The sequence below is a fragment of the Cucurbita pepo genome, chromosome 8, assembly GCF_057944985.1.
Source record: "Cucurbita pepo subsp. pepo isolate OVF chromosome 8, ASM5794498v1, whole genome shotgun sequence".
NCBI lineage: Eukaryota > Viridiplantae > Streptophyta > Magnoliopsida > Cucurbitales > Cucurbitaceae > Cucurbita > Cucurbita pepo.
This window is the reverse complement of record NC_141805.1, coordinates 5,878,330-5,897,721: the sequence shown is the minus strand read 5'-3', so window position 1 is coordinate 5,897,721 and position 19,392 is coordinate 5,878,330. Positions and strand designations below refer to the sequence as shown.

Sequence of the window (19,392 nt, the reverse complement as noted above, 5' to 3'; positions counted from 1 at the left end):
CATACGTTAATAACTTCGCCTACGAAATGGCTTTAGTGTTGGCTTGGTTGTATGATGCATGAACCTCCATATATTACACTACATAAACTACGATATCATGTACGTCGTGGTATTATGCACGCTCCTTTCCCTCCATAGCTTCTGCCAACGTGAGTTTAAGCTAGCCCAACAAGTAGACTTAGAGGATACGTATACGAGTCTGCTAGGTGGATCTATGTGTGCATGTGTAGATAAATATTACACATTCAACTCTATCCAGACTGAAAAGTAGAGATCGTTGCATGTATTTGCATTTTCCGACCGCAACAGTGTGATTATTTACTGAGTATTTTTTTAAATTATCAAACCAAGTGCTATTTTTTTTTAGATGAAGGTAAGACAACCATGTAGGGTCACTATATAGGCTATGAGAATGAGGTATGAGAGTTGCATTTTCTATTCAAGTTGTTTAAAATATGGAAGTCTCGATTTTATGGAAATGTCAATATCAATAGATAATTTTGAAAAAAAATATATATACAACAAAAATACTAATAAATTAAATTAATAAAAATAAAAAAAAAACCTATTTTACAATTTTAAATATATTAAAATACTTATCATTGACTCGAGATAAAAGAGGCATATGATGATGTAATTAATATGAATTATAATGGATAACAATTCAAAAATTATGAAAAAGGTTGTAATAAATAATTATTAGAAAAAAAAAATTAATTGCCCGGCTTAGTGAACCACGAATTATTCATTGTCTTCTTCAAAATTAAAATTAAAGTTGTTTCTATAAATAATTAAATAAATAAATAAAGAAAAGAAAAAGAAAAATGTAGCAATTATCTCTACAATTTGCTTTTCATTGACGGTGACCGAGAGTATTGACACGGACCATTGTATTCTTTTTTCATTAATATGTCGATATCTAATATTGTCCACCAAATCCACTTTTTAATCATATCGTATAAAATTGACCTTATATTTAATAAAAATATCAACACATAATATTAATAATAACCCTCTTCCTCGTTTAGAATAGTAAATTCTTATACGACGGTTGAAATATTCTCATAAATTTTTCAAAAGTTCCCATGGACTATGAGATCTCACGTCGGTTGAAAAAGAGAATGAAACATTTCTTAAAGTAATGTGGAAACATCTCTCACAGACACATTTTAAAACCGTGAGACTAACGGCGATACGTAACGGGCCAAAGTAGATAATCCCTGCTAACGGTGAGGTTAGGCTATTACAAATGGCATCAGAGCCAGACACCGAGCGGTGTGCCAACAAAGACGCTGGCCCCCAAGGGGGTGGATTGTGAGATCCCACGTCAGTTGGAGAGGAGAACGAAGCGTTCTTTATAGGATAGTGAAAACCTCTCCCTAACAAACAAGTTTTAAAACCGTAAGGCTGACGGCGATACATAACGATTCCAAACGGATAATATCTACTAGCGGCGTACTTGGGCTGTTACACTGACATCCATATTTTCATTAAATTGAGGTCTCTACATTTTTCATCAACATTGTCATTTAAAACTTAGTGTTAATATTACTCTCTTTAATTTTTCGTCATGAAAATTTTGAAGTTAAGAGTTTATTATGATTTCATGCAAGTGACACAGGTGAAACAAGATTTGATGTTTCAAACATATGCATCGTCAAATTTGTAATAAGACACAAGAATAGACGAACAACGTTGTTCATTTGAAAAAAAACTACGTACCATTATGTTACATTGCATTGTAATGAAACTATAAAAAGATGGTGGAATTCTGAGAAGATTTCCAAACCCATCATAACACGACGTACGACCAAACTGATTATTTAAACACGACATTGAAATGGAAAATTGAAGAAGAAACAAGAAACAGAAATGAAAGAATTTGGATTCAAGCAGGGCATTGGAAGCCGGATGGAACCTTCTTTCCACAATAGTTCAAAAGCAAGCTAAGGGAAACTGAGAGGTCAATCTTGAGACCCAAGGCTCTGGCCTTCACCGCAGTGCAAAGGCACACAGCAGCTTCCAGGTCAACAAGGCCTTGGATTAGGGTGCAGCATGGGGATTTTGGTGGTGAGCCGATCACTAAGTGCACTAGATCGTCCAGCAAGTCGGCGCAGACGCCAAACATGAGGGTGTCCCTGGGACACTTGGGGAGTGATGATTGCTGCCTTGACGGGGTGGGCTTGTGGGGCTTGGGTGGCGGCGGTGGGCAAGGGACATAGGTGGAGCTGACCATAGTGAAGAAGAGGAGGTTGAGGAGGAGGAGGAGGGCAATGGGTGAAGAGAGCTTGGAAGCCATTGGTGGAGAGATATTGAAGGGTTGGTAGGTTTGTGCGATGGCTTGTGAAGAATTATGAGAAGGGTTAGGGTTTTTATAAATGGGGTTTGGGAATTTGTTGTATTTTAAAACAAAAATTCCTTATAAATTGATGGATATGAAACATCTAACTCTTTGAGGAATTGATTTGAGAGATGTGTTTTTAATTAGTTTGTCTTTTTTTAAAGTATTATAAAAATTTCAAATGGCCTACAAACTAGACGAAGTGATGTTAGATAATAAGATATAAAATACTTTTTAAAATAAATTATTGTGGTTTGTATGGTTGGAAAATAATATTTGATAAGACCCTTCCAGACAAGTGGGTAATAGATGATAATCTAGATATTATTTTTAGCACCAATCATTTTTACAAATATAATATATATTTTTTTTAAAATATAATTATGAGATTCCACGTCATTTTGAAGGAGTAACGAAACATTTTTTTTTTTATAAGGGTGTGGAAACCTCTCCCTAGTAAATTGTAAAATTGGCGGCGATATATAATGAGTCAAAGCGGATAAATATATGTTAACAATGAGTTTTGATATATATTGACGTTAGTATGACATAACAATACAACTTCTAAAACATGACAAGACTAAGATTGTTATTACATGCCTGCTTTGAAAATCTTTTAAAATTTTAAAATTTAATTGAGATGAAAATGGTTATAAGATAAAAGATCTAAAAAAAATAAAAAATAAAATTAGACTTTTATTTAGGATCCCAAAAATGAATTTTAAAACATATATTGGACGGTTAAACTTCGATAGCATGAAACCCATCCTTGTTTCAAATAAAAACGTGTTTGAATAAGATATTAAAAGAATGAAAAATTGAAATATAAACAAAACTCTATCGAAAGTCTCTCCCAACTTCTATAGCAATCATTGTGCTGCTTAAGATGTCTTTGCCTTTACCTAAAAAATAGAAAATATTGATTATAAAAAATATTTAGTAAATAATCTTAGTTCTAGGATTAGTAGATTAATCATAAACAAAGTCTTAATTAGAGGATTAATGTTACTTAAGGGGTAGAATGTAATTAAAGGAGTAAAACAAAGTTTTGAAAAAAAATATACCGTAAATAGAAGTGAGTTATTGGATCAAACGCCTAATTTGCGTTGGATATCAACATCAATTTTTTGAAGGAAGAATCGCCGTTTAAGGAGGTCATCTGAGTAAGTTCTATTCTTGAACCCTCTTTTTGTTCATTGTGTTAATTTTGTAGCAATAGTTCAAATTTGAACTAGGGGATCACGTTTTAGTTTTAGAATTAAATTTTGTACCAAGCAGGAACTAAAACATGTTATATACCTAATGTCATGTCATGTCATGTAAAGTAAAGGCATGTTATAGATTATATTATACTAATGATGATGCATGATGAAAGCCATGATGAATACTATGCATACATGTCTCGTATGTGTACTATGACATGAATAAAAGGATAAGTGAATGATTCTTACTGATTTTAAGCAATTGGGACCTCACGCATTTATGTATGTTGTGCATCATGATACATCTCCGTTATGTTAGTACATATGTGTACTTTCGATATTTATGTTCGTCATGATATCATGTGGGTCTTTCCTTCTGTGGTGTTCGGCGCGTCAGCACATTTAACCCAACGAGTCAAGCCTTAGGGGTATGTAAATGAGTCCATCATTAACGGTCCATGTGCGCATGTGAGCTGTAATGACCCGAAATTTTCTACTTAATTTAAGGTCGCTACTGTATACGTACCATAAACATTGAATGCGGAAGACTTTATTTGAATTCCATAAAACATAACCTTTATTTTAAAACAAAGTCATGGACTTACGTGTTTTGAAAACATCATTAAAACGACACAACAAAAGACTAAATAAAATGAATAGTTTAAGTTAAAAACATCCTATTCTAGCCCAAGTATAAGAAAATAAATACCATTACCCTCTGCATGTGCCTTGGTCTCGAGTTGCGATATCGTCGTCAACCGTACTGGAATGCCTTACCTTAACCTGAAAAATGTAGTAGCATATGGCTTAGTATTTAAAGAAATACTCAGCAAGTGACACCACTATTGGGGTTAAATGCAACAATCACATGCAATGAAATGATGAGACCTATCTTTCGTTTCGTTTTCCCTACGATGTTGTCGTAACGGATAATTTTGGACGTGTACCCATATACTCTACACACAGCCCATACGTGCGAGTATGGGCTCACCAGCTAATTCACACACTGCTGGGCCACCTTCCTTATCCGGTGGGAATACTCTGGGAGCCCCTTAGGCCAGACACTCGGTAGAACTAGTAACCGTCACGGCAGCGCTATGTAGAGCATAACGATCGTTGTCCTGCCATTGGATGTACGCGTCCGTACCCTCGTGATGGGATAAGGGTATCCCTCCCAAATGCATGAGCACACATAATGCATGAGGTCCCAAAACTTTTCCATTTTCATTATCCTTTAATACAACCCTGCTAGCATTATGTACGTATCATATCATTTTTCATATCGTTCATCATTCATGTCATATCGTTTCTCATCCTTCAATTCTCAAATCATACATAATTCTAACGGGGTTATACTTCGTGTCATTTATCGTAATTTCATGTCATTCATATCGTGCTGTATACACACAATTTAGGAGACTTAACATAACGTTCTATGCTTTTAGCATAACATTTCATCATATACACATCATACCATAACATATTGCATCACAATGTCTCATATCATAAACGAGTCATAACATAAACACTTCATAGTCATATCGTTCTCTAACTTATCATAGCCTTAACATTCTTTACTTATCACAGACATATTATTACGTTAACGTACCTTAGTCATCTCATCCCAAGAACTTAACCTAACGCTATCGTTCTATCAATCTATCACAAACATATCCCTTTCTACCCGTAGCCTAACTGTATTCTTCCATCAATCTCTCTTATCCATATCACTCTGGTATGTAACCTAACCTTAACATTTCATGAATGGTTTGCAAGTGGAGAATAAAGTTTAAATTAAGAGTAAAAAAAAAAAAAAAAAAAGAAATAAAAGTCATTAAATTGACTAATTAATGTTTTTATATTTGATTGGTGGAGTTCTGGGAAGTGTCACACACCTCTCTTTGCTTGTTCATTACTTTGACTTTCTTTTAAGTAAATTGTCTTGGAGTGATGCCTTCCAATTTTTCAAGTTCTATCTTTTTTCTTTTTTTGATATATTTTAATTATAAACTTTCTATTTTCGATCTATTAAAATATTATGTCGGCGAGACAATAAATAGTTTTTGAACAATCAAATCATACTAGTAGATTATTTGTGCGTCACTCTCAATTAATAATTAATCATTTTAATTTTGATGAATTATCCTAACTTCTATTAGGATAAACAAATAAATTTTGATTAGTTGACAATAGTCTCTATTTTACGGTAATGCCTTATATTCACTAACCTGGATGAGAGGTGTCACTACACGTACGATTCTTCAACGAAATACTCATTAGAATCTTTCTTATGAAGCTATGAATTTACACATTCAATTTAAAAATAAGAAATAACAAGTACCATCAACGTTAGAAAAGAAACATTAACATGATTCCAGTACGAAGATGAGAACTCTGAACTACCCATGAAGAAAAACAATGCATACTACTCTCATAACTTAGCTTCTATGACCATTCTAGAATCACGGTCGTATGTGTAGGGGTGCTTTACCTTTACCTAAAATATAAGGGTAGTATGTGGCTAGTATTTGAAGAAATACTCAATTAATCGTACTGTTGGGGTCAGATAATCCAAACAAACATATACATGATAGGACCTAAGCTTTAAAACAATATAACATGACATTGAGCTCTTTCTAGTCTGGGTAAGGTTAGATGTGTGATACTTTTTCAGACACCCCTCATGTAATAGCCCAACAATAAATAAAGAAAGAAACAAATAAAATAATTATAAAAAAAAATAATAATAATAATAAATAAATAAATAAACAAAAAAAACAACCTTTCCCCCTCTCCACTAACCTTTCATCCCTCCCCCACAATTATCTCTCCTCCACTCATACTCATGCCACAGAGCAACAGTTCCTTGCAAAAAAAATAAACAGAAAAACAACTTCAGATTTACTTGAGGAAAAAAAAAATGAGAATGGCCTTTTTACTCCACTGTGATTCATGTGAGATTTATGTGAAGATAGATGTGATCAATAAGATATATATTAAATCTTCATTTTCTTTTATCCTATTGTTTTTCAGAAATCACAGTCAATTATAGTTAGATCTTCGTTGAATTATTACAATGGTTTAGCTTTGAGTTAGAAACTAAATGTCCATCATTCATATGAATTCTAGCAAATCATTAGTAATATTAGATTAAATTTATATCCGTAGCCAAATGAATAGATTAAAAATAGAATGACCATGAAAATTTGTGAACAGTAAGCATTGAGGTAAGGAAAGATTTGGAAACAGAGATCCACTGTAAATTTAGAATACATGAGAATAGAATGAAAAGGGCATAAGGAACAAAAAAAAAAAAAAAAAATTAGGGAATTAAAAACCTAAAACTAAATATAGAGGGAAAGGTAAATGCAGATGGTAAATACAAAGAGTAGTAAAGCTAAGAATAACTTAAATAGTTGTATATACTTTTCTTTCTACACAGTAACCATGGAAAATAAGATTTTTAATAAAAAAATAATTATTGATTATATTTCAAGACTTTTAACAATGGACCCATGTAAATGAGAGAAATAATTTTATAGATTTCAAACTTGAAACTGATTTTCTTGGCTCACATAGGTTGACTCGGATTTCAAAGGACGGAATCGAACATTCATTAAAGATATATTCGTGGCAACAATTTAAGCTAGCCAAGTAAGTGAACTTACTATCGGCATGGTTATATTTGCTGTTGACACGTGCCCTGTGATTCTGCACGTGTCATATATATTGATATGTGTGAATTGTTTGTGGATCGATATGCTTCTTATTTGTTATGTATATGTTATAATATGTGAATTGTTTAATAATAATTACGGTACGATGTGTTCAATGATATGTTTGAGATAGGATACGAGAAGGATGCATAAAACGAAATGTAACGATAGGAGTAAAATACGTTCATGAAACGTTAAGGTTAGGTTACATACCGGAGTTATATGGATAAGACAGATTGATGGAAGAATACAGTTAGGCTACGGGTAGAAAGGGATATGTTTGTGATAGATTGATAGAACGATAGCGTTAGGTTAAGTTCTTGTGATGAGATGACTAAGGTACGTTAACGTAATGATATGTCTGTGATAAGTAAAGAACGTTAAGGCTATGATAAGTTAGAGAACGATATGACTATGAAGTGTTTATGTTATGACTCGTTTATGATATGAGACATTGTGATGCAATATGTTATGGTATGATGTGTATATGATGAAATGTTATGTTAAAAGCATAGAACGTTATGTTAGGTCTCCTAAATTGTGTGTATACAGCACGATATGAATGACATGAAATTACGATAAATGACATGAAGTATAACCCCGTTAGAATTATGTATGATTTGAGAATTGAAGGATGAGAAACGATATGACATGAATGATGAACGATATCTGAAATGATATGATATGTACATAATGCTAGCGGGGTTGTATTAAAGGATAATGAAAATGGAAAAGTTTTGGGACCTCATGCATTATGTGTGCTCATGCATTTGGGAGGGATACCCCTATCCCATCACGAGGTTACGGAAGCGTACATCCAATGGCAGGACAACGATCGTTATGCTCTGCATAGCGCTGCCGTGATGGTTACTAGTTCTACCGAATGTCTGGCCTAAGGGGCTCCCAGAGTATGCCCACCGGATAAGGAAGGTGGCCCAGCAGTGTGTGATTTAGCTGGTGAGCCCATACTCGCACGTATGGGCTGTGTGTAGAGTATATGGTACACGTCCAAAATTATCCGTTACGACAGCATCGTAGGAAAAACGAAACGAAAGATAGGTCTCATCATTTCATTGCATGTGATTGTTGCATTTAACCCCAATAGTGGTGTCACTTGCTGAGTATTTCTTTAAATACTAAGCCATATGATACTACATTTTTCAGGTTAAGGTAAGGCATTCCGGTACGGTTGACGACGATATCGCAACTCGAGACCAAGGCGCATGCAGAGGGTAATGGTATTTATTTTGTTAGACATGGGCTAGAATAGGATGTTTTTAACTTAAACTATTCATTTTATTTAGTCTTTTGTTGTGTCGTTTTAAAGATGTTTTCAAAACATGTAAGTCCATGACTTTGGTTTTAAAATAAAGGTTATGTTTTATGGAATTCAAATAAAGTCTTCCGCATTCAATGTTTATGGTACGTATACAGTAGCGACCTTAAATTAAGTAGAAAATTTTGGGTCATTACAGCTCACATGCGCACATGGACCGTTAAGGATGGGCTCGTTTACATACTCCTAAGGCTTGACTCGTTGGGTTAAATATGCTGACGCGCCGTACACCACAGAGGGAAAGACCCACATGATATCATGACGAACATAAATATCAAAAGTACACATATGTACTAACATAACGGAGATGTATCATGATGCACAACATACATAAATGGGTGAGGTCCCAATGACTTAAAATCAGTAAGAATCATTTCATTTATCCTTTTATTCATGTCATAGTACACATACGAGACATGTATACATAGTATTCATCATGGCTTTCATCATGCATAATCATTAGTATAATATAATCTATAACATGTTTTAGTTCCTGCTTGGTACAATCTATCAAATATTATTTTCCAACAATAATTTGTTTTAAAAAATATTTGATATCTTATTCTCAAACATCACTTGGTCTATTTTGTAGGCCATTTGACATTTTTATAATATTTTAAAAAAAGACAAACTAATTAAAAACCCATCTCTCAAATCAATTCCTCAAAAGTTAATAAAGTAACTGAAAAAAATGGGTGTTTCATATCGAGCAATTTATAAGGAATTTTTGTTTTAAAATACAACAAATTCTAAAACCCCATTTATAAAAACCCCACCCCTTCTCATAATTCTTCACAAGCCATCGCACAAACCTACAAACCCTTCAATATCTCTCCACCAATGGCTTCCAAGCTCTCTTCACCCATTGCCCTCCTCCTCCTCCTCAACCTCCTCTTCTTCACTATGGTCAGCTCCACCTACGTCCCTTAACCACCGCTGCCACCCAAGTCCCACAACCCCACCCCGTCAAGGCAGCAACCATGACTCTCCAAGTGCCCCAGGGACAACCTCAAGCTTGGCGTCTGCGCCGACTTGCTGGACGATCTAGTGCACTTAGTGATCGGCTCACCACCAAAATCCCCATGCTGCACTCTAATCCAAGGCCTTGTTGACCTGGAAGCTGCTGTGTACCTTTGCACTGCGGTGAAGGCCAGAGCCTTGGGTCTCAAGATTGACCTCTCAGTTTCCCTCAGCTTGCTTTTGAACTACTGTGGAAAGAAGGTTCCGTCCGGCTTCCAATGCCCTGCTTGAAACCAAATCCTTTCATTTCCGTTTCTTGTTTCTTCTTAAATTTTCCATTTCAATGTCGTGTTTAAATAATCGATTTGGTCGTACGTCGTGTTATGATGGGTTTGAAAATCTTCTCAGAATTCCACTATTTTTTATAGTTTCATTACAATGCAATGTAACATAATGGTACGTAGTTTTTTTTTCAAATGAACAACGTTGTTCGTCTATTCTTGTGTCTTATTACAAATTTGACGATGCATATGTTTGAAACCTCAAATCTTGTTTCACCTCTGTCACTTGCATGAAATCATAATAAACCCTTAACTTCAAAATTTTAATGACGAAAAATTAAAGAGAGTAATATTAACACCGAAGTTTTAAATGACAATGTTGATGAAAAATGTAGAGACCTCAATTTAATGAAAATATGGATGTCAGTGTAACAGCCCAAGTACGCTGCTAGTAGATATTATCCGTTTGGAATCGTTATGTATCGCCGTCAGCCTTACGGTTTTAAAACATGTTTGTTAGGGAGAGGTTTTCACATTCCTATAAAGAACGCTTCGTTCTCCTCTCCAACTGACGTGGGATCTCACAATCCACCCCCTTGGGGGCTAGCGTCTTTGTTGGCACACCGCTCGGTGTCTGGCTCTGATGCCATTTGTAATAGTTTAAGCTCACCGTTAGCAGGGATTATATACTTTGGCTCGTTACGTATCGCCGTTAGTCTCACGGTTTTAAAATGTGTCTGTGAGAGATGTTTCCACATTATTTTAAGAAATGTTTCGTTCTCTTTTTTAACCGACCTGAGATCTCATAGTCCATGGGAACTTTTGAAAAATTTATGAGAATATCTAAACCATCGTATAAGAATTTGCTATTCTAAATGACGAAGAGGGTTATTATTAATATTATGTGTTGATATTTTTATTAAATATAAGGTCAATTTTATACAATATGATTAAAAAGTGGATTTGGTGGACAATATTAGATATCGACATATTAATGAAAAAAGAATACAATGGTCCGTGTCAATACTCTCGATCACGGTCAATGAAAAGCAAATTGTAGAGATAATTGCTACATTTTTCTTTTTCTTTTCTTTATTTATTTATTTAATTATTTATAGAAACAACTTTAATTTTAATTTTGAAGAAGACGATGAATAATTCGTGGTTCACTAAGCTGGGCAATTAATTTTTTTTTCTAATATTTATTTATTACAACCTTTTCATAATTTTTGAATTGTTATCCATTATACTTCATATTAATTACATCATCATATGCCTCTTTTATCTCGAGTCAATGATAAGTATTTTAATATATTTAAAATTGTAAAATAGTTTTTTTTTATTAATTTAATTTATTAGTATTTTTGTTGTATATATTTTTTTTTTCAAAATTATCTATTCATATTGACATTTCCATAAAATCGAGACATCCATATTTTAAACATTAATGTTAAGTAACTAATTTTGATATCTAACCTAAGGGCTATAACTTGAATAGAAAATGCAACTATCATACCTTCATTCTCATAGCCTATATAGTGACCCTACATGGTTGTCTTACCTTCATCTAAAAGAAAATAACACTTGGTTTGATCATTTAAAAAAATACTCAATAAATAATCACACTGTTGCGATCGGAAAATGCAAATACATGCAACGATCTCTACTTTTCAGTCTGGATAGAGTTGAATGTGTAATATTTCTCTACACATGCACACATAGATCCACCTAGCAGACTCGTATACGTATCCTGTAAGTCTACTTGTTGGGCTAGCTTAAACTCACGTTGGCAAAAGCTACGGAGGGAAAGGAGCGTGCATAACACCACGACATACATGCTATCGTAGTTTATGTAGTGTAATATATGCAGGTTCATGCATCATACAACCAAGCCAACATTAAAGCCATTTCGTAGGCGAAGTTATTAACGTATGGAAAATTAGAGTATCTTTGTTTAAGACCTACCTTGATCGGCACAAATGTGAGGATTGTTGAGCTATTCTTAGATATATTTATATTTTAAGTCTCTCCTTTCTCCGGTAGAGTTGAAGTGTCACAGCCCAAAATTTGAATCTCGAAATCAAGGGCTGGACCAACAGACTATGCAATGAAATCGTGTAATAACAAATAGAGAAGACGAGATTTCAAAAAAAAAAAAAAAACTTTTGCAATTACGTAAAAGGTTTAAAATCCAAAACAAGGTTTTCAAGTAAGAAAAGTATGGAAACGGTTTACAAGCAATGCATTACAAATCTAACAAAATTATGCACAGACTCCTAGACGCCCAAGGACACTCCTCTGTGGCATTAAGATTCAGCATGCATTCCCGCCTCGATCCATGGCATCACTCACCGAAAAAAAAAGAGTAGAAAGGAATGAGTATAAAAATACTCAGTAAGCAGGCTACTTGTAGGCTCTTTTCGCATCCTTATCTTGGTGGGTAACCACGGTCTTTCTCAGGTTTCTAAGGAGAGTGATCTAAGCTGCAACTCTCTTTTCTGTATCTTAGGAGGCTTGCCCATCTTAAGCACTAAAATGATCAGTGTCCTGAGGTGAGGTGCGACCTCATAAGTAAATCTGAGGGGATTGTATGGCTGGATCTGAAAATGTGACTCTCTCTGAACATCATCCATGGAGGTTAACTGGCGACCCTCACACGAGAGCATACATCCACTAAACGGGGTGTGACCCCCTGTGTGCCGGTCAGCTACTGAGTCATCCTATGTGGCTCCACGTCCCCCACTCAGGGACGTGTTTCTACGGCCTAGGAGTCCTATTCAGAAGACCCCTTAGCTATCACCACTAGGTCTGGGCACCTGTCACACTTCCGTATCCGGATCTGCTAAACTCAACGATCACCGTACCGGAGCTCTGTCTCGACGGTACGATATCGAAGGAGAGAGGGAAGTGGAGGTTCTGATGACACTACCTACACTGCTCAACTCTAGCGGGCTACCTATAGTTATCGTGGTGACCTATTATTCTTTCTAGGGTAGAACCTGGTGGCTTAGACATAGATTCATGTATCTCTAGGATTCTCGTGCCTGGTCTCACAAACCTATCAAGTTTGAAATTCTGGGCTCTGGATCTGCCGGTAATCATTTTGCGGGTCTAATTGCACGGTATTCTAGAGGTCCCCCAATCAAGGGTCTCGTCTAGCCTACTTAGTCACAAGCACCCTAATCTAAGCTCATAATTTCTTCCTATTCATCAAGAAAGATACACACGGAATCATCATGCATAAGAGTTAACACGCAGCAGTTCATGCAATATTAACAAACATGCTCAACGGGAAGATAACGTCCATCTTTACCCGGAGCGCAGATTTCACAAGTTTCCCAACCTCCTCATGCATACATACATTATCAGAGTCTCAATCAAAACAGATTTAATACACATTTCGTATCTAGCTTTCCATAATCATCTCATATTCGCAGTTTCTATACTATTATGCTATGTCCGGCTAGCTAATTTCATAGGTGGTAGCATGCATGCTTGTTCCTAGCGGTTCCTACAAGTACTGCTCGTGGGAATCCAAATGGCTACTTACTTGGTTGACGCGTGCCTTCCCGAGTTCGAGTTTTCTTGACGGAATGGATTCCAACAAATCTGAAATTTCCTTCACAAGTCCTAATTCACATAATAATAGGGTCAGCATCAAAATCGGATCGGAAAACAAGCAAACAGAGACCGAACGGGAAGAAAATCGGTGCCTCACGCCCCCCCACGCGCGACACGCACGCCGTGGAGGGTCACTACGCGCGCGTGCCCCACGCGCTGCTCCCCGCGTAGGCGCAGGTCAGAGGCACCGGGTCAGGCGCTTCACGTGCGGCGCGGGTCGGGCCGGCCAGGTCTGCGCGCCTGACGCGTGTCCTGCCGGGTGAGGTCGTGCCTCACCAGCCGGTGATTGACACGTGTTGATCACCGATTTCGCTGCTCTCCTCCGTTGCCGACCAACGCGTGGCGGCCTCTACCCTCTCTCCTGCGTTTTTTTTTCATTTTCCAGGTCTCTTCACGTTTCGATCACCGATTTCGCCGCTCTCCTCCGTTGCCGACCAACGCGTGGCGGCCTCTACCCTCTCTCCTGCGTTTTTTTTTCATTTTCCAGGTCTCTTCACGTTTCGATCTATTTTCTTTCGACTTTTTTATCTTCCAATTTGTAATCCGATTCGACAAATTTTCTTCACGAACCTTGTAGATCTCATATTCTACTCCTTCGAAACAATTTTCTTAAAATTTTCTGATAATCACAGATCTTATTATTTGAGTTCGAATTCGGAGAAAAAAATACGAGTTCTTACCAAAAATCACGTTTTCTTGAAACTCCGATTCGAATGCCAATCTTGGCCGCCTTCACTCCAGAACTTAACCAGATAGCGCTGTTGAGGGTAAGAGTCCAAGGATCAACACAAAACGTCACTAACACACGAAAATCTTAATGATTTCTCGATCTAGACACTCATGGACTAACCTGAAGTTCTTGGACATTTTGACAAAATAGGAAGGTGCGATTCGTTAGAGCACCTTGCCTCGAACTAATGACGGTTTAGATTGGGGACTCGAATCTCCAGCGTCCATTCAGATCCGATCTCCTCCTCCTCCATCAAAACCTTAATCTTCTTCCCTCTTCTTTCTTCTTCCTCTCCCCTCTTTTTTCTCTTTTCCAAATTATGCCTCAGCCAAAAGAGACCCCTCAAGTAATAAGGGCAAAATGACTGGTTTGCCTCTATTGTGACCTAATTTATTTTTTCTTCTTTTCCCTTTTTTTTTTAAATACTCGAGCGCTACATGAAGCCTCAAGAAAAGCAGCCCAATAAATAGTTCATACTCGCAATTGTGCTCCATACATTAAACCTATGATAATAAGACAAACTATGAAGTTTGAATAGTTCATGACACTATGGGGTTCCGCTGACTTCCAGACGTCGTTACAGATTAGCTTGATTAGAGGGTCCAGGCGAGCGCCTGGAGGATTCACGCTCGCACGTGCGGGTCATGTGTAAAGAAGTACTACACATCCAATTTGTTCGAGATTGGAGGTCACTCCTAGATGAACTAGAGCTCGATCCCAAGAGCATGTTGCATGTGTTTGCATCAGCATGACCCCTACAGTGGGTCACTTACTGAATATTTTTCGAAATACTCAAGCCGTGTGCCAAATATTATTTTTTAGGTAAAGACAAAACGCCCATGTACGGACGACGACGACATCGGAAATAGATACTGTGGCCCGTGCATAAGGTAGTTGCATGTTTAAATTTTTAGTCATAGGAGTATAGGACGCTTTTATTTCATTATTTAGATTATTCCATTTGTAATTGTTTTGTTTTAATTTTAAATTCCAACATTATATTTTGAAACAAGTAAGACCGACAATGTGTTCTATTAGTTTGAAGTGTTCTGAAACATATTTCTTAGGGAGAGGTTTTCACATTCCTATAAAGAATGCTTCGTTCTCCTCTCCAACTAACGTGGGATCTCACAATCCACCCCCTTGGGGGCCAGCGTCTTTGTTGGCACACCGCTCGGTGTCTGGCTCTAATGCCATTTGTAATAGCCTAAGCTCACCGTTAGCAGGGATTATCTACTTTGGCCCGTTACGTATCGCCGTTAGTCTCACGGTTTTAAAATGTGTCTGTGAGAGATGTCTCCACATTATTTTAAGAAATGTTTCGTTCTCTTTTTCAACCGACGTGAGATATCATAGTCCATGGGAACTTTTGAAAAATTTATGAAAATATTTAAACCGTCGCATAAGAATTTACTATTTTAAACGAGGAAGAGGGTTATTATTAATATTATGTGTTGATATTTTTATAAAATATAAGGTCAATTTTATACGATATGATTAAAAAGTGGATTTGGTTGACAATATTAGATATCGACATACTAATGAAAAAAAATACAATGGTCCGTGTCAATACTCTCCGTCAATGAAAAGCAAATTGTAGAAATAATTGCTACATTTTTCCTTTTCTTTTCTTTTCTTTATTTATTTAATTATTTATAGAAACAACTTTAATTTTAATTTTGAAGAACACGATGAATAATTCGTGGTTGACTAAGCTGGACAATTAATTTTTTTTTTCTAATAATTATTTATTACAACCTTTTCATAATTTTTGAATTGTTATCCATTATACTTCATATTAATTACAACATCATATGCCTCTTTTATCTCGAGTCAATGATAAGTACTTTAATATATTTAAAATTGTAAAATAGGTTTTTTTTTTATTAATTTAATTTATTAGTATTTTTGTTTTATATATATATATTTTTTCAAAATTATCTATTGATATTGACATTTCCATAAAATCGAGACTTCGATATTTTTTTGTCAACATTAACATTTGAAACATTAATGTCAAGTAACTAATTTTGATATCTAACCTAAGGGCTATAACTTGAATAGAAAATGCAACTATCATACTTTCATTCTCATAGCCTATATAGTGACCCTACATGGTTGTCTTGCCTTCATCTAAAAAAAAATAGCACTTGGTTTGATAATTTTAAAAAATACTCAGTAAATAATCACACTGTTGTGGTCGGAAAATGGAAATACGTGCAACGATCTCTACTTTTCAGTCTGGATAAAGCTGAATGTGTAATATTTCTCTACACATGCACACATAGATCCACCTAGCAGACTCGTATACGTATCCTCTAAGTCTACTTGTTGGGCTAGCTTACACTCACGTTGGCAGAAGCTATGGAGGGAAAGGAGTGTGCATAATATCACGACGTACATGATATCGTAGTTTATGTAGTGTAATATATGGAGGTTCATGCATCATACAACATTAACATCAAAACATAGTTCCATAACATGACATAATCATATTATAGTACATCTTGTATCATTGCATAAACATAACATACCACAAAACGCATCAAACAATCATGAAAAATTCGTCATTCGTACATCATACAAATCATTCAACCAAGCCAACATTAAAGCCATTTCGTAGGCGAAGTTATTAACGTATGGAAAATTAGATTATCTTTGTTTAAGACCTACCTTGATCGGCACAAATGTGAGGATTGTTGAGCTATTGATAACTCTCTGATAGTAGAGTCATATTAAGTCTTTTTGTAGTTAATATTGCACTCTTATTCACAATGTACTCATTTATTATCCCATTTATTCTACTTAGTGAGCAGGAAATCGTTTATTGCGGTCTAACATGAAAAAAAAATATGATTTTGCATAAATCGATCTTAATTGTATGTTCAATTGAGTTACGTGGTAAAATTTGAGACATTTATGCTAAACCACGTGGGAGTAGCAAATTTGGAAACAAATGGGGGATGACATGGAAATTTTAAATCCACGTCAGCAGTCCAAGTGGGTCATTGATTACCCAATGAGAAACATCTTATGTGGACAACTTATTCATTTTCAGCCCTAAAGGGGAACCCATGCTCAATATAAAAGGAAAAGGAAGATTAAGAGGAGGAGAGCCACACTTTGGGGAGAAAAATCGAATTACACAGCAGCAGCCTCTGCTGCAGTGAACTGCTATGAAACTAGAGAAGAAGAAGAAAACCCTAATCCAGCAGCTGTTGACAGCAGAAGGAAAAGAAACCAACAAGGATTGATTAGGGCAAAGAGGTGGACGTGAGAGCTCAAGAGAAGGGAACTTCCATTGACGAACGACAACAAACTGGGATAACTCTCTATTTCCTTATTCTCTTTTCTTATTCCATCAATTTTACTTGATCAAGATGCAAATTCCTCTGTTTAATTCAGTTTGTATGGAGAGCTAAACTTAATAGGGGAGGCGAGAGAGTTTTATATAGTTTAAGTATGTTGATGGTATGATTTAGTTTATTAAAGAGTTGTTAATGATTTACATGTATGTTTAATTAGCTACTTTACATACATAGTTGTTCTCTTGTTCGGGAGAAGAGAGGGAGCAATGAAATCCTCTTTAATACTCTAGTTTGATAACAAGGAGACTTGAAGGGTAATAGAAGGGTTAGGAATAATTCTTCTACTATAGCCTTGTTAATAGAAATTACAACGATTATGGAAATAATCACCATTCATGACCCTCGGAAGTGGGCTTGAGAATCTATTAAAAGGAACTAAAATCAACCACAAAATTCAACAACTTATGTATTTAATCTCTCTTAGCCGAACCTTCCTCATTATAGTTGATTATCTCATAATTTTCTGTTTTTCGACAGCAGTAGCACTCTGTTTTAGTTTTGTTTAAATAGTTAAAATCTCCAACACCCATTTGAATGTTACCCAAAAACTCAATTTCCAGCGATAAAATTAATAAAAAAGATAGGTTCCCTGTGGAATCGATAATTTACTTATTACTTGGTACTTGTGATAGTGTATAATTGCACTTATTCTTGTGAATTTTACATCATTTTATTCTATACATCCACAAGCGATCAGCTATTCTTAGATATATTTATATTTTAAGTCTCACCTTTCTCCGGTAGAGTTGAAGCCTCAAGAAAAACAGCCCAATAAATAGTTCATACTCGTAATTGTGCTCCATACATTAAACCTATGATAATTAGCCAAACTATCAAGTTTGAATAGTTCATGACACTATGGGGTTCCGCTGACTTCCAAACGTCGTTACAGATTGCTTGATTAAAGGGTCCAGGCGAGCGCCCGGACGATTCACGCTCGCATGTGTTGGTCATGTGTAAAGGAAGTACTACACATCCAATTTGTTCGAGATTTGAGGTCACTCGTAGATGAGTTAGAGCTCGATCCCAAGAGCACGTTGCATGTGTTTGCATCAGCATGACCCCTACAGTGGGTCACTTACTGAGTATTCTTTGAAATACTCAAGCCATATGCCACATATCATTTTTCAGGTAAAGAAAAAACGCCCATGTATGGACGACGACGACATCGGAAATAGATACTGTGGTACGTGCATAAGGTAGTTGCATGTTTAAATTCTTAGTCATAGGAGTATAGGACGCTTTTATTTCATTATTTAGATTATTCCATTTGTAATTATTTGTGTTAATTTTAAATTCCAACGTTATATTTTGAAACACGTAAGACCGACAATGTGTTCTAGTAGTTTGAAGTGTTCTGAATGTGTTTTAAATTTTTCGTTATTTATGATGAGTATCTAAGAGTTATATTCCGCATTTAAGAGATAAGCATGAGACTTGGTAGCGACTCTGAGTATGTAAAAATTTAGGATCGTTACATAAAACATTAACTTGAGACTAAAGAAGAAGCTAAACCTAAATGGGAATGAGTGAATAAAAAATAAAATACGAGGAATGCCAAACCGAATCAAATAAGTTAACAAATCAAAATTTGTTACCCATGCAGTATTAGAAAGCCATGACAAAGGGATGATCTTAGAGTCAAGGTCGAGGCCTAAGCCATCGAGGCTAGAAATAAGTCACTTAGGTTGAGGCCACCTTGGTCAGGTTGAGAAAATCTTGATGAATAGCTTTACTGAGTAAGCCTATGTCAAGGCAAACACCTTCATCCAAGTCTATGATGAATCTCTCTACCTTCTTTGTCTTCATGTAGACCAATTTCGAGGCTAGGCTAAGC

The 19,392-nt window shown here is 35.9% G+C and overlaps 1 pseudogene; it reads right to left on the bottom strand.

The window, feature by feature from the left end:
* Positions 1-1,888: 1,888 nt before the first annotated feature.
* On the bottom strand, positions 1,889-2,299 carry LOC147791428 (14 kDa proline-rich protein DC2.15 pseudogene; annotated as a pseudogene).
* Between the last annotated feature and the right edge of the window lie 17,093 nt (positions 2,300-19,392).